General features: G+C 44.4%; 1 protein-coding gene across 4 annotated transcripts in view; it reads left to right on the top strand.

Annotated features, from left to right (window-relative positions):
- Egfr (epidermal growth factor receptor) overlaps nucleotides 1–15,567 on the top strand; it is a 92,712-nt gene that overhangs the window by 59,783 nt on the left and 17,362 nt on the right. Inside the window, exon 1 of one of the 4 annotated variants that reach the window (XM_065483060.1) lies at nucleotides 1,758–2,018. The exons of the other annotated variants lie outside the window; for them this stretch is intronic. The gene's annotated coding sequence lies outside the window, so the exon portion shown is untranslated. Of the gene's footprint in view, nucleotides 1–1,757; nucleotides 2,019–15,567 lie in introns of those variants that run through there. 4 annotated transcript variants of the gene reach the window in all.

The following is a 15,567-nucleotide window of genomic DNA, read 5'->3' as shown; positions in this document are numbered from 1 at the left end:
ATTATTTGTCAAGCTCTGCGGCCAACCGACCATTCGACCTGTCCCCATGTAAATTATCCGCCATGTTCGCCTGCGAGCTGATATGATCTTGCTGAAAATTATTATTATAATGCGCGCTGGTGGAGCGGAGAGGCCTCGTCGTTTTTCATCTGGACGTTTTTCTCTCTTTAATTCTTGTCATTTTCGTGAAAAGCAGGAGGAATGTGCCCCACACGAAATTTCCTATCGCGATTAAGAGCCGGCTAGAGTTACATGTGTGTATTTTGTACTCGTTTTCGTCGAATGTAAACACACTCGGCGAACTTAGTGCAGTCAGCAATAATATTCGAGCATACGCGCGTTTATTTATTGCACTTTGCTGGCGGGGCTTTTCATTTTGCGTTTTATATGCCTCATTGAAATATTTATTTGTTTTCAGCGTAAAATATACATGCTGTTTGATTTACGCCACTTGCGCACAATGATATCTGCCAGGGAAAATTTCACAAGAGCGTTTAGCGGCAATTTGCAAAGCGAAATTTAATTTATCTCTCGAGGGCTCAATGCTCCGAGTATGCGGCAACGGTGATTTAGCCGGACGAGAAAAACTGCAGTTGCAATTGAGAAAACTGCTGAGCTTGCATAATTGCTTTAAGCACGCTCGTTTTATTTAATCGTGAGTTTTCAATTGATCGCCTTCATTATTGAGGAATGCTAAAAATACACGTTTGAAATAACCACATTGTTGATGACGTGAGGTCAATCCAGCATTCTTCAGGCTTTTCTGTGTCAAGTTTTTTTGCATTTTTAATTAAGTCAAAATGGCATTGGTTAAAACTACATTGAGCAAGTGGTATGATGACAATGAATTATTTTTTTAGGAAACTTGCAAAATTTCATCTGTAATGTGTGAAAAAATTAAATCAGAACCAAGTAACAGTCAAATTCGAGAATTTTCTAAATTTCTCTAGCAATTAAACGGTTATAGTGGATGATTTTTCGCATGATTTCAATTCTTCTCGTCACCTTGTTGCGATCTATCGAACGGTATACAAATTTTGAGCTAATTTTCACTTCTGGCAAAGTAAGTTATGATCTTCAGTATGGAGACATATTGCTCGCCGCTTGATTATATTGAAAACTTGGGAGTCGATTTTCTCAGAAATTTGTTCGAACAACCTGGGAAAATGTAACCTCGTTCTCAATTCATAGAAAAAAGATTAAGTAAAGGTAAAAAAGGATTTTTCAGTATAGAGATCCACTTGAAAGGTATTTTACAGTTTACCGTTTTCCAGTTTGAGTGAAAATTTAAGTAGCTGTTCCATGCTTTTATGTCTTGATTTAAAAGCATACCAATTAACTTTGGAGCCAGCTTATTCGGAAAATTTCCACGGGAACTTGTGGGTAAATTTTATCTTTTAAAATACTTTTGAGTAGAGGTCAATAATGCGGTCTGCAATAAAAATTTTCTCATCGATTGACAATAAAGGATCAAACAACTAGGCTAATAATATGCTAATACAATGGCCGAAATCAAAGTCGGGAAGCCGCAAAAGGTCCGTTGATCGTTGAACCTCTGGCATCGGCGTCGAAACGAGCCAGAAAATAATGCCCGGCGTGTGTGTGTGTGTGAGAGAGAGAGAGAGAGAGAGAGAGAGATCGGGCAGGCAGGTGAATTTGCCATGAGATGCCTGTATTCCTCTCCTCCTCTGTGCCGCCACCGCCGCTGTTAGTTACCTGTTGCGCTGTAAGCTAGCGCGCAGAGTGCCTCCTTGGCACGCTACCTGCCAGCCAGCCAGCCAGCCGAGAGTACCTTTCTTCTCTCGCCACATACGGCTATGGCCCTGCGCTAGACGCACCTCCGTCAAGGTGTTCCCATCGCGTTCCACGGATTTTGTGTGTCCAGGACTGTCCCAACGCCCCCCACTGGATATTGTTCGAGCCAAGACACATTTCGTAGTGTTTGTGCAGTGATTTGCGCGGATATCAATACCTTCCTGGTCCAGCCAGCCTCCGACCGCCACCTATTTTGCTCCGAGGTAAGCCGATTTCTCCTTCTTCGGGCCGAGCAGTCGGCCCAAACGCGTCCGACGGGGGCTCAGCTGTCGCTTCGACTCGATCAAGGCGCAGATCAAACGAAAAGCGAGCAGCATTTTTCTCAAAAGTAGGCCAGACTTGTTACCGACTGTCATGTATCTCTCTTTCTCTCTCTCACTCGCTCTCTTGGTGATTACGTTGTGAAATCTCTCGCATCAAGCGGTAAAACTAATAAGATTTCGTTTGATTTTCGGCAGTCATCACCAAAATTCGAGTTTAGAATGATTTTGATATGCCGCAGGCGAGATTTGAATGATGGAAGCGGCCCACAATATCAAACAAACAAATCCAGCGAGTTGCACGCACGCAGAGCTAAAAAAATAATAAACAAATAACGCTCAAGTTTCAAGACGGCCCAAGTAAATACGAGAAGGCAATTTGTCTCTTTTAAATTGAGATGGGCTAAATTATTGGGCAAATATGATAATTTCTTGCAGAATTAATGTCATGTACTGGTGGCGCCTTTTCGCCTGGCCGTTGACGTCATGCGCGGAAAACTGCATTCCACGGAAATATTTTGTACAGTGTCCTGCAGGGAATGCTTGATGTCGCAATATGGCTGCCTATTGTTAAAAAAAGAACTTTGTTTTCTTACCCAATCTCTATTGCTACTCTCCCTCTTTTTGTAAGGGATTTAGGACAAAGCGAAGTTTTTTAAAAAAAAACATAAAACACTATTGTGCTGTCGATAAGAACGTATGAAACTATTTTCGTTATGAAACATTTCGATTGTGCATTTTGAGAGACAAAATAAATCTGCTCGCCACTTTTCTGTGAAGCAGAAAAAATAATATGATATTCCCTGAGGTAAAAACAGCGCTGCCTGCCTCACCTTTACAATGTTGCCAAATGTCTCTCTCCTTCGGCGCGCCGCACTCACCTTTGGCCAAAACTCACACAAGAGAGCTCCGGCCATCAAGTGGCCGACGTTTCGCGCCCGTCGCGAGAGTTTCAGCCAAAAATCCTTGGCGCACATTACAGAATTTCGCCGCAATTATCGGCCGATCGGGCTGCGACACATATCCGATGTTCGTCGTCGCCTCGGCGCCAAACAAACAGTCCCTGAGGCGGTGCTAACGCGATAATTAACTCCGCACTCGTCGTTTTCGTTTCCAACCGCTCCAAATTGCGTCGTAATTGTGCAGAAAACGCCGAGTATTTGCTCCTGGCGATAAGAATACAAGAGAAGACATTCAAGAGTTTTTTGGAAGGACCGCGCGTTTTATCAGGATGGAGAATATAAGGCGCCGCATCAGAAAACTAGGAAAAGATGAAGATATTTTTATCAGGCATGATCACTGAAGAGTTCAAAGCAAAGAATTTTCAATTGATTCTGGATTTTGAGCATTTAAATGTCATATACAATGTTACTTTCTTCAAACCTAAAAATATCAAATCAAATTTCCACGACTGACCAGTGCGCCGGACGAAATGCGAATAAGCGCTGCATCATGCAGCGGCACAAAAGGCGAAATTGTTACTGCCGAGGCAATCATTATCGTCAAAAACGTACGTGTGTACTTTGAGCGGGTCGTTACATCGGCTGGCGGTACAGTACTCTCACATACGCCACATGACGCGGCCGCTCATCTGGTGCAAAAAGCAGCGCTGCAGCCGATTCAATTAGCGTGAGGAGCCAACTGCATGAAATTACAAACCGCCGAGCTTTCGCACATGCCAACTGCCGCAATCAGACCCGTGGAAATTGATTTCCGTCAAAAGCATGTCAGGTGCATCGTAAATTAGCGGTCGAAGGATTATTGCGATCGGAATCTCGTCTCTTCTCGCCATAAATTAATTCCACCGATGCACTCGCAGTTGTAATTAGCTCTTAATTGCCGCCTGAGGGGACACGGCCAGCAACCCCTGCGCAGTTCAGACTCGAATTTCCACTGCTGCGATTTCGCCTTGAAACCCGAGACGCTCGGAGCAACCCTAATTACGTTTCTTGCCAGCCCTACGTGTATGACGTAATGACGCGGAATTTATTCTTTTCCATTTTATTATTATTTTTTATCCGCTCTGATGGCATGACAAGCCGAGATAATTGCGCTCTCTCGGCCTTTTGGAACACAAAAAGAGTAGCCATGTCGGAAAGCGAGTGAGCGCGCGAACCCCTTCCCGGTGGACCAAAGGTTGTTTTTTGCCCGGCGTCTCCATTGTTGTACCACTCAAGACTTGATTGGGTGATTGGAATTGAAAAATTCCTCGCCTTATGTACTTATGAGACGAAAGGCGAAATGATAATTTGAAGCTCTCTCTCGCTCGCATGTCGAGTGTTAATAATGAAACGGACCGACGCAACCGTTGCCGCGCGATTTTTTGCTCCAGATGGATGATATTAATTAAGCCCGGTGAGAAAGACACTCTGCTGTGTGATGGAGATCCAGCAGCGCGCGTTCAAATCTCCAACTCCGACACACGCGCGCGCCAAAAATTGAGATATTTTTTTCAATTTCAGCTCACGACCGCAATTAAATTAAGGCCGATTCACTTCACGCATTTAAATCGGATTAAAGAGCATTCATTGAAAATAATTAGAATTGTTATTGGCAGATACCAAATTTTACTCTCTATCTTACAGCGCTTTTGAACAAATTCCTCGTGTATGTCACCTTTTGGGGAAATGTTTTGTTGTGAAATAACATAAGATTTCAAAAGTAAGGAGACAATACGCTCGCCATATGGTAACTTTGCAAACACTTTTCTAAAAAAAAACTTATTGTTACCTTTAATTTAACCCTTGAGGATTTGTCTATGTAATGAAAACAACAAGGATGTTTCGGAATTTCGCAGTATTTTGTCTTTAATCGTCTCTCTACTTTTGGCGGTACGAAGTGACTCTCTGTGATGGCAACAGGGCTTGTCCCACGCATTGGTTCACCGGTCGACTCTTTCTTGAGCAATGCAACCAACACGCAGGATGACCGACCGACCGGCTAATAGAGCAACTCCGCACACGCCTTTTGTGAAAAACGCGTGCATGGCTTCCGTTTCCTCCCCTTCGGTGCACAGGTGGAAAAGTTGGCACGTCGTAGTAAAAGTAGTAACGATTGCCTTGTTGCCAGATTGGGGGGAGGTAGACACCCCTGAAATTTCAGAAACTGCTCACTTTCAGCCTGGCGCATTGTTCGTGTTGCTTTTGTCACACATACCAGAGTGTTTCCCAACAACAGCCCCTCCAGGTACACGCTGAAAGTAAGAAAACATGCGCGTGTAATCTGCTCTTAAGAAACGGAGATGCCGTGCTTGATAAATTTTTATTCTGCGCGCGGCCGGTTTAATTCTCGTTCCAGTGGCTTGGCGCTGAGATAATCTGGCCGCAGAACAGCATCCTTCCACCCCATCGCTCCCAATCGCTCGATCCATCACGTGTTTGATTTAAAGCCGGCCCTTTTCCATTATTTTTTGCTGCTGCTGCTGCTGCTGCTGCTGCCTGGAATTGGGTAGCAGAGGGGTGTAAAATACGCTGCTTGTTCTTGACTCTCTATTAATTTCCCTGCGCAGCCTCATTTTTATGCCGGTTTGATTTACTCCTGAACGAAAAACAGGTGCGCTTCTCATTTCCATCTGACACGCTCGCGTGTTGATTTTGATTTTATTCTACTCTGAATAAACGCAAGCCACGTCTCTAATAATGCTAATTAAATTCAGTCCGGTCCAATTTAGCTCTTTCGCGTCTCGTTTTATGGTGGCTTTTGTCCCGGACTGTCGCGTGTTTCGACCAAGGCGAGTTTGCATGGCTGTTTTTTCTTCTTCGATACGTCAGGAACAGCTCTCTAGCCACCTTTTTATCTGTCTTCGAGAGCTTTCCGAGATCAGCACGTAATCAAGTGGAGCATGTTGTTGTGCGCTTTAAGCTGAGTCGAGCAGAAAGAAATGAAGGCGCCTACCTACTCAGGTTTCAAAGTTGTTAATAAACTGCTTGGACAGAAAGCAGTCTTGCTGAAAGACACTATGCTTGCTGTATCCAATCTAATTTCTATTAAAATTTCATCAAGAATATTGTAAACTCGTCAAAAACTGAGTAGCAAAAGTCAATTTATATTTATATTTTACTTCCTTGTGAATATAAAGTCCTATTGAAACAATAAATGAATAATTTATCTAACACGAAAGAGTATACAACAGTCATTTATATCAGAAAATTATTAAAAACAGGCACTCAAAATTTCAAATTGGGGGCTTCACACACAGTTCCGTTATTTTCATCACGTACATATCAAGAAATGATAAAATTAATGCAATAGTAAAATCACAGTTGATATATAGTCATTCGTTACAGTTTCGTTATTGCAAATTAAAAAGTGGAAGGCATGGCAGGCGTGTCGTGTGAACATATGTCAAGTTCTGGTCAACCCATTGCAGAGGGGTGACAAAAAAATCTGGATCTAGTAAAGACATTTTAAAAAGCTGGTTCCCAATTAATAAATATCATAATTTGCTGCGCAAGAGAGAGAAAACTAAGTGCAAAGATCACCCTCAAAAAAGCTCGAGTCAGCTATAGTTTGTATGACAGCCTATCTATAGATTTCATGATTTGAATTTCTTGTTTGTGATTAAAACCAGTGCCTTGAGTTTTGGAGAAGTGATGGATTGATCGTTCGCCATCGACACCCTCTTCTCTCCGGAATGTTAATAAATCGGAGATGGCTCAGCACAAAACCCTAAAAATTAATATTAATGCAGCATGCGCCGAGGCGATGGCGAGGAACAATAATTCAAACAGGGCCGTTGTCCAGGCAGCGTTTTGTAATCGCGCGCGATAAGGAGGCCTTTCTTGTTCGCTCCTCCAGTACAATATAAAAAGGGGCACCAGGCAGCTGCCGGTCGGGACTTATTGAGTGAAAAGCCATTGTCTGGCGGTATGTTCTAGTCGTAGGTGGTTCTCCGGCGGTGCATAACATTATTCCATTTTATATAAATTAAATGCAACGCGGCCTGCACCAACAAGGTGTGGTGCCTTTGGTCTGACACACACACAAGTGGGCGTCGCTGCTCTTCCCAGGGGATGAAATTTACATATTCGGTCCAATTAATGCACAAACGAGATGGATGGATGCTCGTCCCGCGAGCACCAACCAATAAATCAAGCGTCTCTATCGGCCTGACGCATCGCGGCGTGTGATAATGTGTGTTGTTGTCATATACACACAAGCAAGCAGGGGCCGTGATGTCGTGAGTGTGTCCGGAATGAGTGCCGAGCTGCAAAATATCGATTACGTGCATCTCATTTATATGTGCGAGCTGCTTGTCTATTTTGCTATATGGAGAGCGGGCGTGCAGCGACAGCTAATAAGATTCCAACGGCACCGGGCGCCGACCGATTCACGCCTCACGCCACGCTAATTTTATACGTACACATGCATTGTTTGTCGTCTCGGGGGCAATTACATTTTTGATATCAATAGTTCACTGTTTTATTGCTGAACGTGCTTGCTACGAGATTTATGACGGCGTTGATGGCTTTCTAAGTACGGCAGACATTCAAATGAACAAAGCGTGAAGCACGGCGGCGATTGCTTTGCGCATAAAGGTCGTTCAATGTCTTTGCCGGGAACAATTTTGGAATTGCGAAATCCTGCTACTTTGGCAGGCTGACAAAAATTCGCTCACAAGAGCCGTGACATCAGAATAACATCCATAAAATTACGTGTCGCCGGTGCCAATACGGCGCGCTTTTAAACCTAAAGAACCATTTAGCACCGCAAGCTCTGTCAGCATTAGCCCCCTCAGCGTGAGCGTCTTTCTTTTTAGTTTAAAATGGCGGGGCATACTAGATGCCCCCGTAGAGAAGGAGTTGGCGTGGTGCGCGCCGAATGAAAATCATGTGGGTGCCCATCAGCTCGCAGATGAACCAACAACACTGCCTTTTTATTCTCTCTCGGCGCGGCTCTGCTCAGGCAGCGTGTCAAGGGCAGCAGCCCACATGCACCGTGTAGACCGCTGCCGAGAGCGGAGACAGACCGCGGCAACATACCTTCCTGCTGTTGCTGTTGCTGTTGCTGCTGCTGCCGCTGCAGCCCACCTGTCCCCGTGTGTCAACCGGTGAAATGCATTTGCCGCTGCACTCACTCAGATTTTGACTTGGATAAGCCGTTCTGCCCGATTTGTCTTGACACTTCTCTGCCTGACGTTTTTGGAAATGATTTATTGTCCCGTTTAACGAAGGCTTGTCTCTAATATGTAAACACAAAACTTGGACAAAACTCTTGTTCGTCCATTCGTTAAAAATAAATGCCAGCTCTCGGGTTTCTGGAAAATTTTCCAATTTCTGACTATTAAACTGTGATAAATCCAGGTGGCAGGCAGTTAGAAAGGCACCCATTCATATTTCCTAGCAATAAACACGTTGTTTCTCTCTTTCATTCCTCGAAGCGAGTGCAGCGCAGTGTCCTTTCGCAAAGAGGCGCATAATAAACGAGCATTACCATAGAAATTGCGCTCTATTTACATATCGGTGCCCACGTGGCCCGATAAATTACCGCTCGCATCGATTGCAGCTCGCTCGTAATCTCTATTCTCGCCGCGACTTTCCAATTACAATGACGTCTCATTAGCTCATTGCGATCGGCTCTAATTAATTTTTGTAGCGGCGCAAACAGTGGAAAGTGCCGCGTCGCCAAATGTGAACCAATTATGAGGGGACACGCTGAATTCGTAATAATTTCAAACCGGTTCATCAGCGGAAAAATTGCGCCGGTGAACAAATTAAACTGTTATTATTGACGCTCGTTACAAACGTGAGACCCTCGCCTTTTAGTAATTGCCGATAGTTGAATTTTATTTTTCATCTACTCCATTTACTCAGAACTGAGATTTAAATTTTTTAGCCTAGAGTAATGGTCCAAAAAAATATAATTCGTTTCCTCAGAGTTAAATTTTTCCGAAGCATACCAAAACTGCTTTCTTCTTATATTGAAACCACCCTGGTCATTTTCAAGAACAGTTAAACTCGAAAAGATTATTCCTTGCTAAATTTCGTGGTAAACCTAAAACCAATTAATATTTTGACTCAAAAATCGCTGATCGCTAGTAATTGGCGAGCCAGTCAGTCAGTCAGTCAGCCAGGCAGCGAATGTTTTGTGTTTAGTATGTGTTGACTGCTGGCTGGGTTCATTTTCAATACCGTTGTTTTGTGGTCCATGTTATGGCTATATAAGGCACGGTGACGCCAGGTTGGTGCTTCTGCTGGTCAAACGACTATGCCCAAGAATGCTGCATGCGTGCACCAGCCAGCACACTCGCGAAACTTTATTGTTGTGCGGCGGCGGCGGCAACGGCAGCGGGCGGATTTTCTCGCTCAGCGCAGAGAGAGTGAAACTTCTCCTTTTTGCCCGTTGAGCGCGGCTGCACAATGGACCACTATATGGTTTCGCTCGCGTCGGCGCCACCATAGTGCGAAACTTGAAATTATATTCGCATTATTCGAGAAAATTTGGAGAGAGGTGCTGGGTTGCGTGCCGCGACGGGTAGAAAATCCTGTTTGGAAAAAGCTTTGACAGTTGGATACGTAAGCCGCTTTTGAAAAAATTGCTTATTTGCTTGGAAAAATATTATAGCGATGGAAATAAAAGGCCGCGCGGTGTAGGATTACGCCGAAAAGTACATCAGCCGGGCTGCGAGAGGCTGAAAAAGGCCGGGAGGGTATACTTTTGATAAAATCTGCGCTAAAATAGTGCGAGACAATGACACTCGTGCTGACTAGTTTTTGCTGCGCGACTGATATTTTTAAGCCGGAGAGCGAGACGCCGCTACACAGATTTCCAGCTTGGGATAAGCACGCACGTGAATAATTTTTCGCTCCGTCTCAATGTGCTGGGAAAGATTTAGTGCTCCGTGTAACAAAAATTTGAGGGTTTTTCTAAATCCACTTTGAATTTTCTGCACGGTTGAAAGCGTGAAGAGCTCATTACGTGTGATAATCCATGCAAAACAAAGCCATGCGTCGCCGTCCACCGGGCCGACCGACTTGCAAATAAAATAATATGCGCCCGTCAGCGCATTGATCATGCCGCAAGTGAAAAATCGCCGAATGTGAGCATAAAATAAAATTCATCCCACATCGCATTATGAGACTGCCGGCCGTCCGACCGTTTGATACTATCTGCCTATTATTTCTCCTAAAAGGCAGAGCATCGGGAAAAATATTAAACATGACGTCAGTAAAGGGGCTATGAAATTCCTATGAAGATGATGTACCCAGGCAGAGAGCGAGGAGAGAAACTCGTGAGTGACCCTCTCTCTGTTCCCCTCACAATATTTTATACTGCTCACCTGCGTGATACCTGAACCAAGGTCGGCCCTGGCTCCAGGCATCCTCGCAGCATCCCTTCCCCGCTCGCTCCGCCTGTCGGTCGCTGGCTCGCTTGCTCCTCTCCCCACGAAAAGCAGCCTCAGCCAGCGACTCTTCACGGAAACAACACACTCTCGAGTGTTTGTAATAATACGTGAGGCTCAAAATAATAATACACACACTCCACTTCTCGCGCCGCGCCGGTTCCGACACACAACACACACACTTTCCTCCGTGGTTTGCATATCAAAAGAGCTGACGGGCGCTCTTATAATTAAATATCTTCCCTGCGCGCATTCGATATAATCCAAAACACATGCGTTTACGGTGCCAATTAAAAGCTACTTAAAAGGAATCGCGTCTGCAACTCAATCGTTTTGAGCTGAAATTTCATTAAATGCAGGAGTTTGTTTCTAATTAAAGTAACAATTCTTGTCAAAAATTTATCGCGCGTTTAATGCAGCTAATTCCAGAGTCGAGTTTAATTAAGCCCCCAGAGCATAACCATGCGCGCACGTATGCACATAAAATTTGCCGAGACGCTTAACGAGCACTTCCCCGATAGCTCGATTTTTATTTACCGAGCCGGCTTAATGAGCTGTTAGTGTGTTCACACCGAGATCATTAATTCGCCGCCGTGCCGAATTATTTTAACGGCCCCGTTTTTATTGAGCCCCCATAAAGCGGCGAGAAACAAAAGTCACTCTCGTTAACCCTCTCGCGCCGGTCACTTTTCCGCCGGAATCAATAAAATCGAGGCTGCTCCCATTCTTTTTTCTTCGTGCGGCCAGACATTCCTACGGAGTGTGCATTCGCCCTCTCGCTCACCTTCCTAAGTATAGGTCTGGAGGTGTTTGTAAGCATTTTTCGATGCCGTTTGATCGAACTGCCCGATAGCGGACGCTGACCGCAGCCTCCGATAAACGCCAAGTCGGAAAAATGACGAGTCGGATGACACCAAATCGTGAGCTCTGAAAATTAGCTCTGATTTTCTGCCGTGTGTGGCCCACGAATCGTGATAAGAGATGCGATCTCCTGCTCGCACATAATTGATGATGTTTCCGCCTACCAGCAAAAGGAAAAAATATATATACTAACCGCACGCTTAATAAAATCCACGGGATTTTTCCTCCACGGAATTTCGCCATAGTTGCTTTATTAATTAAGAACCGCAGCAGGGGAGGTGCAGGAGAAGTGACTTCGGAGGTGCCAGCAGCCACACTTTGAACCTGCCTCTGCTCTATCATTAGGCTGCACCATTACGGGCAAAAGGCACCGCGCTCTCCCAAAAGGGCCAGCAATGTGCGCGCAGCAAACCTGTAATTACGTGTCGGTGATGGCTGGGGGAAAATGAAAATTATCCAAACTTTTTCGACCGGCGATCAATCAGGGCCACAATTCCGAATTCGATTTTTGAGCGTCAAAACACGGTCGATTATCGGTTTGAGTAATCGCCTGTCAGCGTGCCCGGCGATTTGAATTTTGCCATATTCCCGGCAAGGCAAGGTGATTAATAGAGCACGAGTTTTTATCTAAACGCTCTTTGTGTTACGACACAAGTTGCTAGGCATTCTTTGGGAATTTGGGCATCGGTCTCTCTTGCATCATTTGAAGATGCTCAGGGGGTCTGTCAGCGCTACCAGAACCTTTGTCACTTGTCTTGTTCCAGCGCAGTTGCCCCCAGATAACTAAATTGAAATTGATGCCCTCTCTCACCGGCTCTAGATCAAGTTAATTCCAACTCGAAAATGCAACAAGCTTGATTGCTTGACAAGGGTGAAGACAACGCAGCGACTGAGCAACCTCTAATCATCTCGCTCTCTTGTTAGGATTTTCAGTTAACATTCTGATTAAATGACCAATCTACCGTTTTTACTGGAATAATTTATTTCCAAAATGCGTCAAAATGATTAAAACTCATTTGATCACCCGAACATAGCAGCAGTCGCAGAAAAAATATTCTAAAATTTGGTTGGTACTTCCCTAGTGATGGAATTAAGCTTTACAACTCTTTACCAGAAGAATCAAATCATTTCGGCTCGTTTCAAGCGCTTCTGTTTATCCCTCAAATTGATGCGTTTCACACACAAGCTTCAACGGCAAATTACAATCGGATTACAGCACGTATATAATTTGGCTGATTTTTGTGGCATACCGATGATGATAGTGGTGCAGACATGCAGCGGCCATAAAGCCGATCGCTGCTTTTATTGTGCGCTCGCTCGCTCGCTTGCTCGCGGCGCAACCGTCTCATTTAATATTCCGAATAAAAACGTAATATCGCACTCGAATTATTGGTATTAACATCGGCGGCAGCGTCATTGCCTAGAGAGGGATTTTAATGAGCGGAATCCGAGGCTGGAATGTTGATTTTACTGCAAGCGATATCGTTTTATGGATCGTGATCCATTGTTTTACACGAAGAGCATTCTTATTATTGCCGCATGATGCGGACTCGTTTTTCGGCTGCTGCGAAACGCTGGGATTATTCCCGAGTGCAGCAGCGAGCAGGAACCAGCATTCCTTGCAGTCGTCGTTAATGAAAATCATATTTTACTGCCTTTGGACGCGAGCCGAGACCAGGAGTAAAAAAAGAACTTAGTTAGCTAGGATATTCTTCTTCGTCCTCCATAAAATGGTTACGAGAGGGTCTTTTATACGAATCAGCAGGGGTGCATATTCTTTTCCGCAGGAGTGCATTGGGTAGGACAGGTAGAGAGAGGAAAAATATATCTGGCGTGCATTGTGTGTAATATTTCACTGTCGGCCTTTTTCATTTTCTTTAGATATTGCTGTGTGCCGTCACCCGGTAAAAATCAATTTAGGACAAAGTGCGTTGTACTTTGCTACGATTTAAGAAAATTTAGGATCTTGCGCCAATGCGTCGCAAGTCGCAATGCTCAAAAACAGTCAAGCTGATGAGAACCGCACAGGTGTTTATTTCTGGCAGGCTGATATTTGGGTTTGGATTTAACTGGTTTTTAAAGGACACTTTGGTGATCAAGATCTCTTTAAGTTTTTCTGGTTTCATATAGCACTAAAAATACATTTATATTATGTTTAGTTGTTATAAAAATGACTTCCAGTCCAAGTTTCGAACCACTTTCCACAAGCTGGATTTCTCCAGAAAGAGAGTTAGGCACTTCTCCGTTTTTATTTTTCTTTTAGCCAACGAGATATTCAAAAATTCCTATCTCCTCTCTCGCTCTGTCCATAGTTGCCGTTCAAATTACAGCTTTTGTCGGTTGCGACGTGAATTATTGCGGTGATGAATCACGGGTGCGCGCGGACAGAATTGCTCTCAGCTGATTGATGCCCGGCTTAATTAAAAATAAAACGTTCGACCCATCGTTGTTCGCGAAACGGTTCGGCTGCAAATTAAAAGCGAATTTAAAATGCATTAAAGAGTCTCTCAAATATGGATTGGGCACATTATTTGGAAACCTATGATTACACATACGCCCAGTGCGTAGGTGGGCCGGCACCGCAGCGCATTAGCTAATAGCATCTTGATCAAGCAGCGGCGGCCGTAATTTATTTCCAGTGCACGCAGATCGCAGATTAATCCTCTTACGAAGTAAGCCGAGATCGATTGCCGCAGATAATTCTCACTGGGAAAAAGTCAACCCCCGCGGCTGAAAAATTCCTTTTTTCCGCACAGACGACGCATTTACTGAGTTTTATGAAAATCGTTCCACGAATACACTGCATTTTAGACCTCATTAGCATACAAAAACAGAGCTCAGCTCCCATTATGCGTGTGAGGGCCGGCGAAAAAATGCGAGAGAAACATTGTACCTGGATAATACTCTCGGCGCCTCATCGGAACACAAAAGCCGACCGACGCATCCCCTGAGGAAAACGCGCGGCCGTGATGAAGGTTGCCTTTATCTGACAAGCAGCAACGCCCCCTGCGCACGCCTCCCTTTTATTAGAATGCGCGTATAAAAAAAAATAATACACTCCACAACCGACACTCTCGCCGCAGAGCCATATAACTTAGTCTAACGCCGCGCAATGGACAGCCGTGAGTCTGTATTGTAATTAAATTGATCAGGAAAGGGAGTGAAGCTGCTGGCAGGCTGACGCTTCTCAAATTAGAAGGCTCAAACGTCCCTTCCTCGGACGTTGACGCGGGCAAAGTGGCCAATTAGAAGCTCAGCCAGTGCAGGAAATATTCGCATTTGCCAGCATTCCACTCGTTCCTTAACTAAAAACATACATGTTCTCGGAATAATCTTTAGAGGCATTTTTCTCGTGGGACAGATAAGACTCAAAAGTTCCCAATTTTTGTATCGCGCAGTAGCTAATTACGCTTCAAGTCGTGGCGAGCAAAAAATCAACACTCCAAAAGTGCAGTCGGAGGAATTATCTCCGTGGGGGGCGCAGCAAAAGCTGTGTATTTTTTTTATTGCTATACGCAAGACGCACACGGTCCTTTGGCGCAGTTATTAATTTGAAAATTAAAAAGATACTCCTCGGCCGCGCGGCCAGCTCTCTAATCCCTCGGCAGCTCCCAAAGAAATTATATTATTCCTTTAATTAAGCTCCACGGCTCTATGTCATTAATAATTATCTTTGACCTTAAGGCGTGAACAAAAGGAGCAGCAGCCGTGCGCATTCCGTTGCTCTCCACAAAATAAATTACATCGCGCCAGCGGGGCCATCTTTCCCCAAATTTTCTTCCAAATTACCACTGCTACTGCAATTTAATTATCCGACCGCTAGCTCGTTTTCTTGCACCGCTGCTGACGACCGTGAAAAATCAATCTACTCTTTTCGTGGAAAATTACCCGCGCACAATGGCGAAAGGGTTCCCAGCCCGCGGGCACCTGACCCTAGAATCCGTCGTAAAAGATGATGGCTTGAGGAAAATCGGCGTGAATGCTAAAGAGGCAGCGAAGGAAATCGGCGGATAAACACAGCGGCTGTTTCCAATTGGAAACGCGCGCTTGGAATGATAAACATCCATAATCACGAAAAAATACAAACAAGAGTGCATAATTCGCTAAAATAGCTGGCAATCGTTTACAGTTAGCAAGGCTTGCCAATTTTGCAATGCTGAAAGTAAAATAAACTTGTGATTTTTTCGGATAATTTTGGGCAGAGGGTAAATTTAATTTTTGAGGCGTTCAGAAAAGTAAATCTCTAGATGGAATTATAAATTTTTCCCTGATTGTGTGGCCATTGAATCA

This window comes from Cloeon dipterum, chromosome 3, assembly GCF_949628265.1.
Source record: "Cloeon dipterum chromosome 3, ieCloDipt1.1, whole genome shotgun sequence".
Taxonomy (NCBI): Eukaryota; Metazoa; Arthropoda; class Insecta; order Ephemeroptera; family Baetidae; genus Cloeon; species Cloeon dipterum.
The sequence above is the reverse complement of the archived record's forward strand: the minus strand, read 5'-3'. Positions and strand labels throughout refer to the sequence as shown.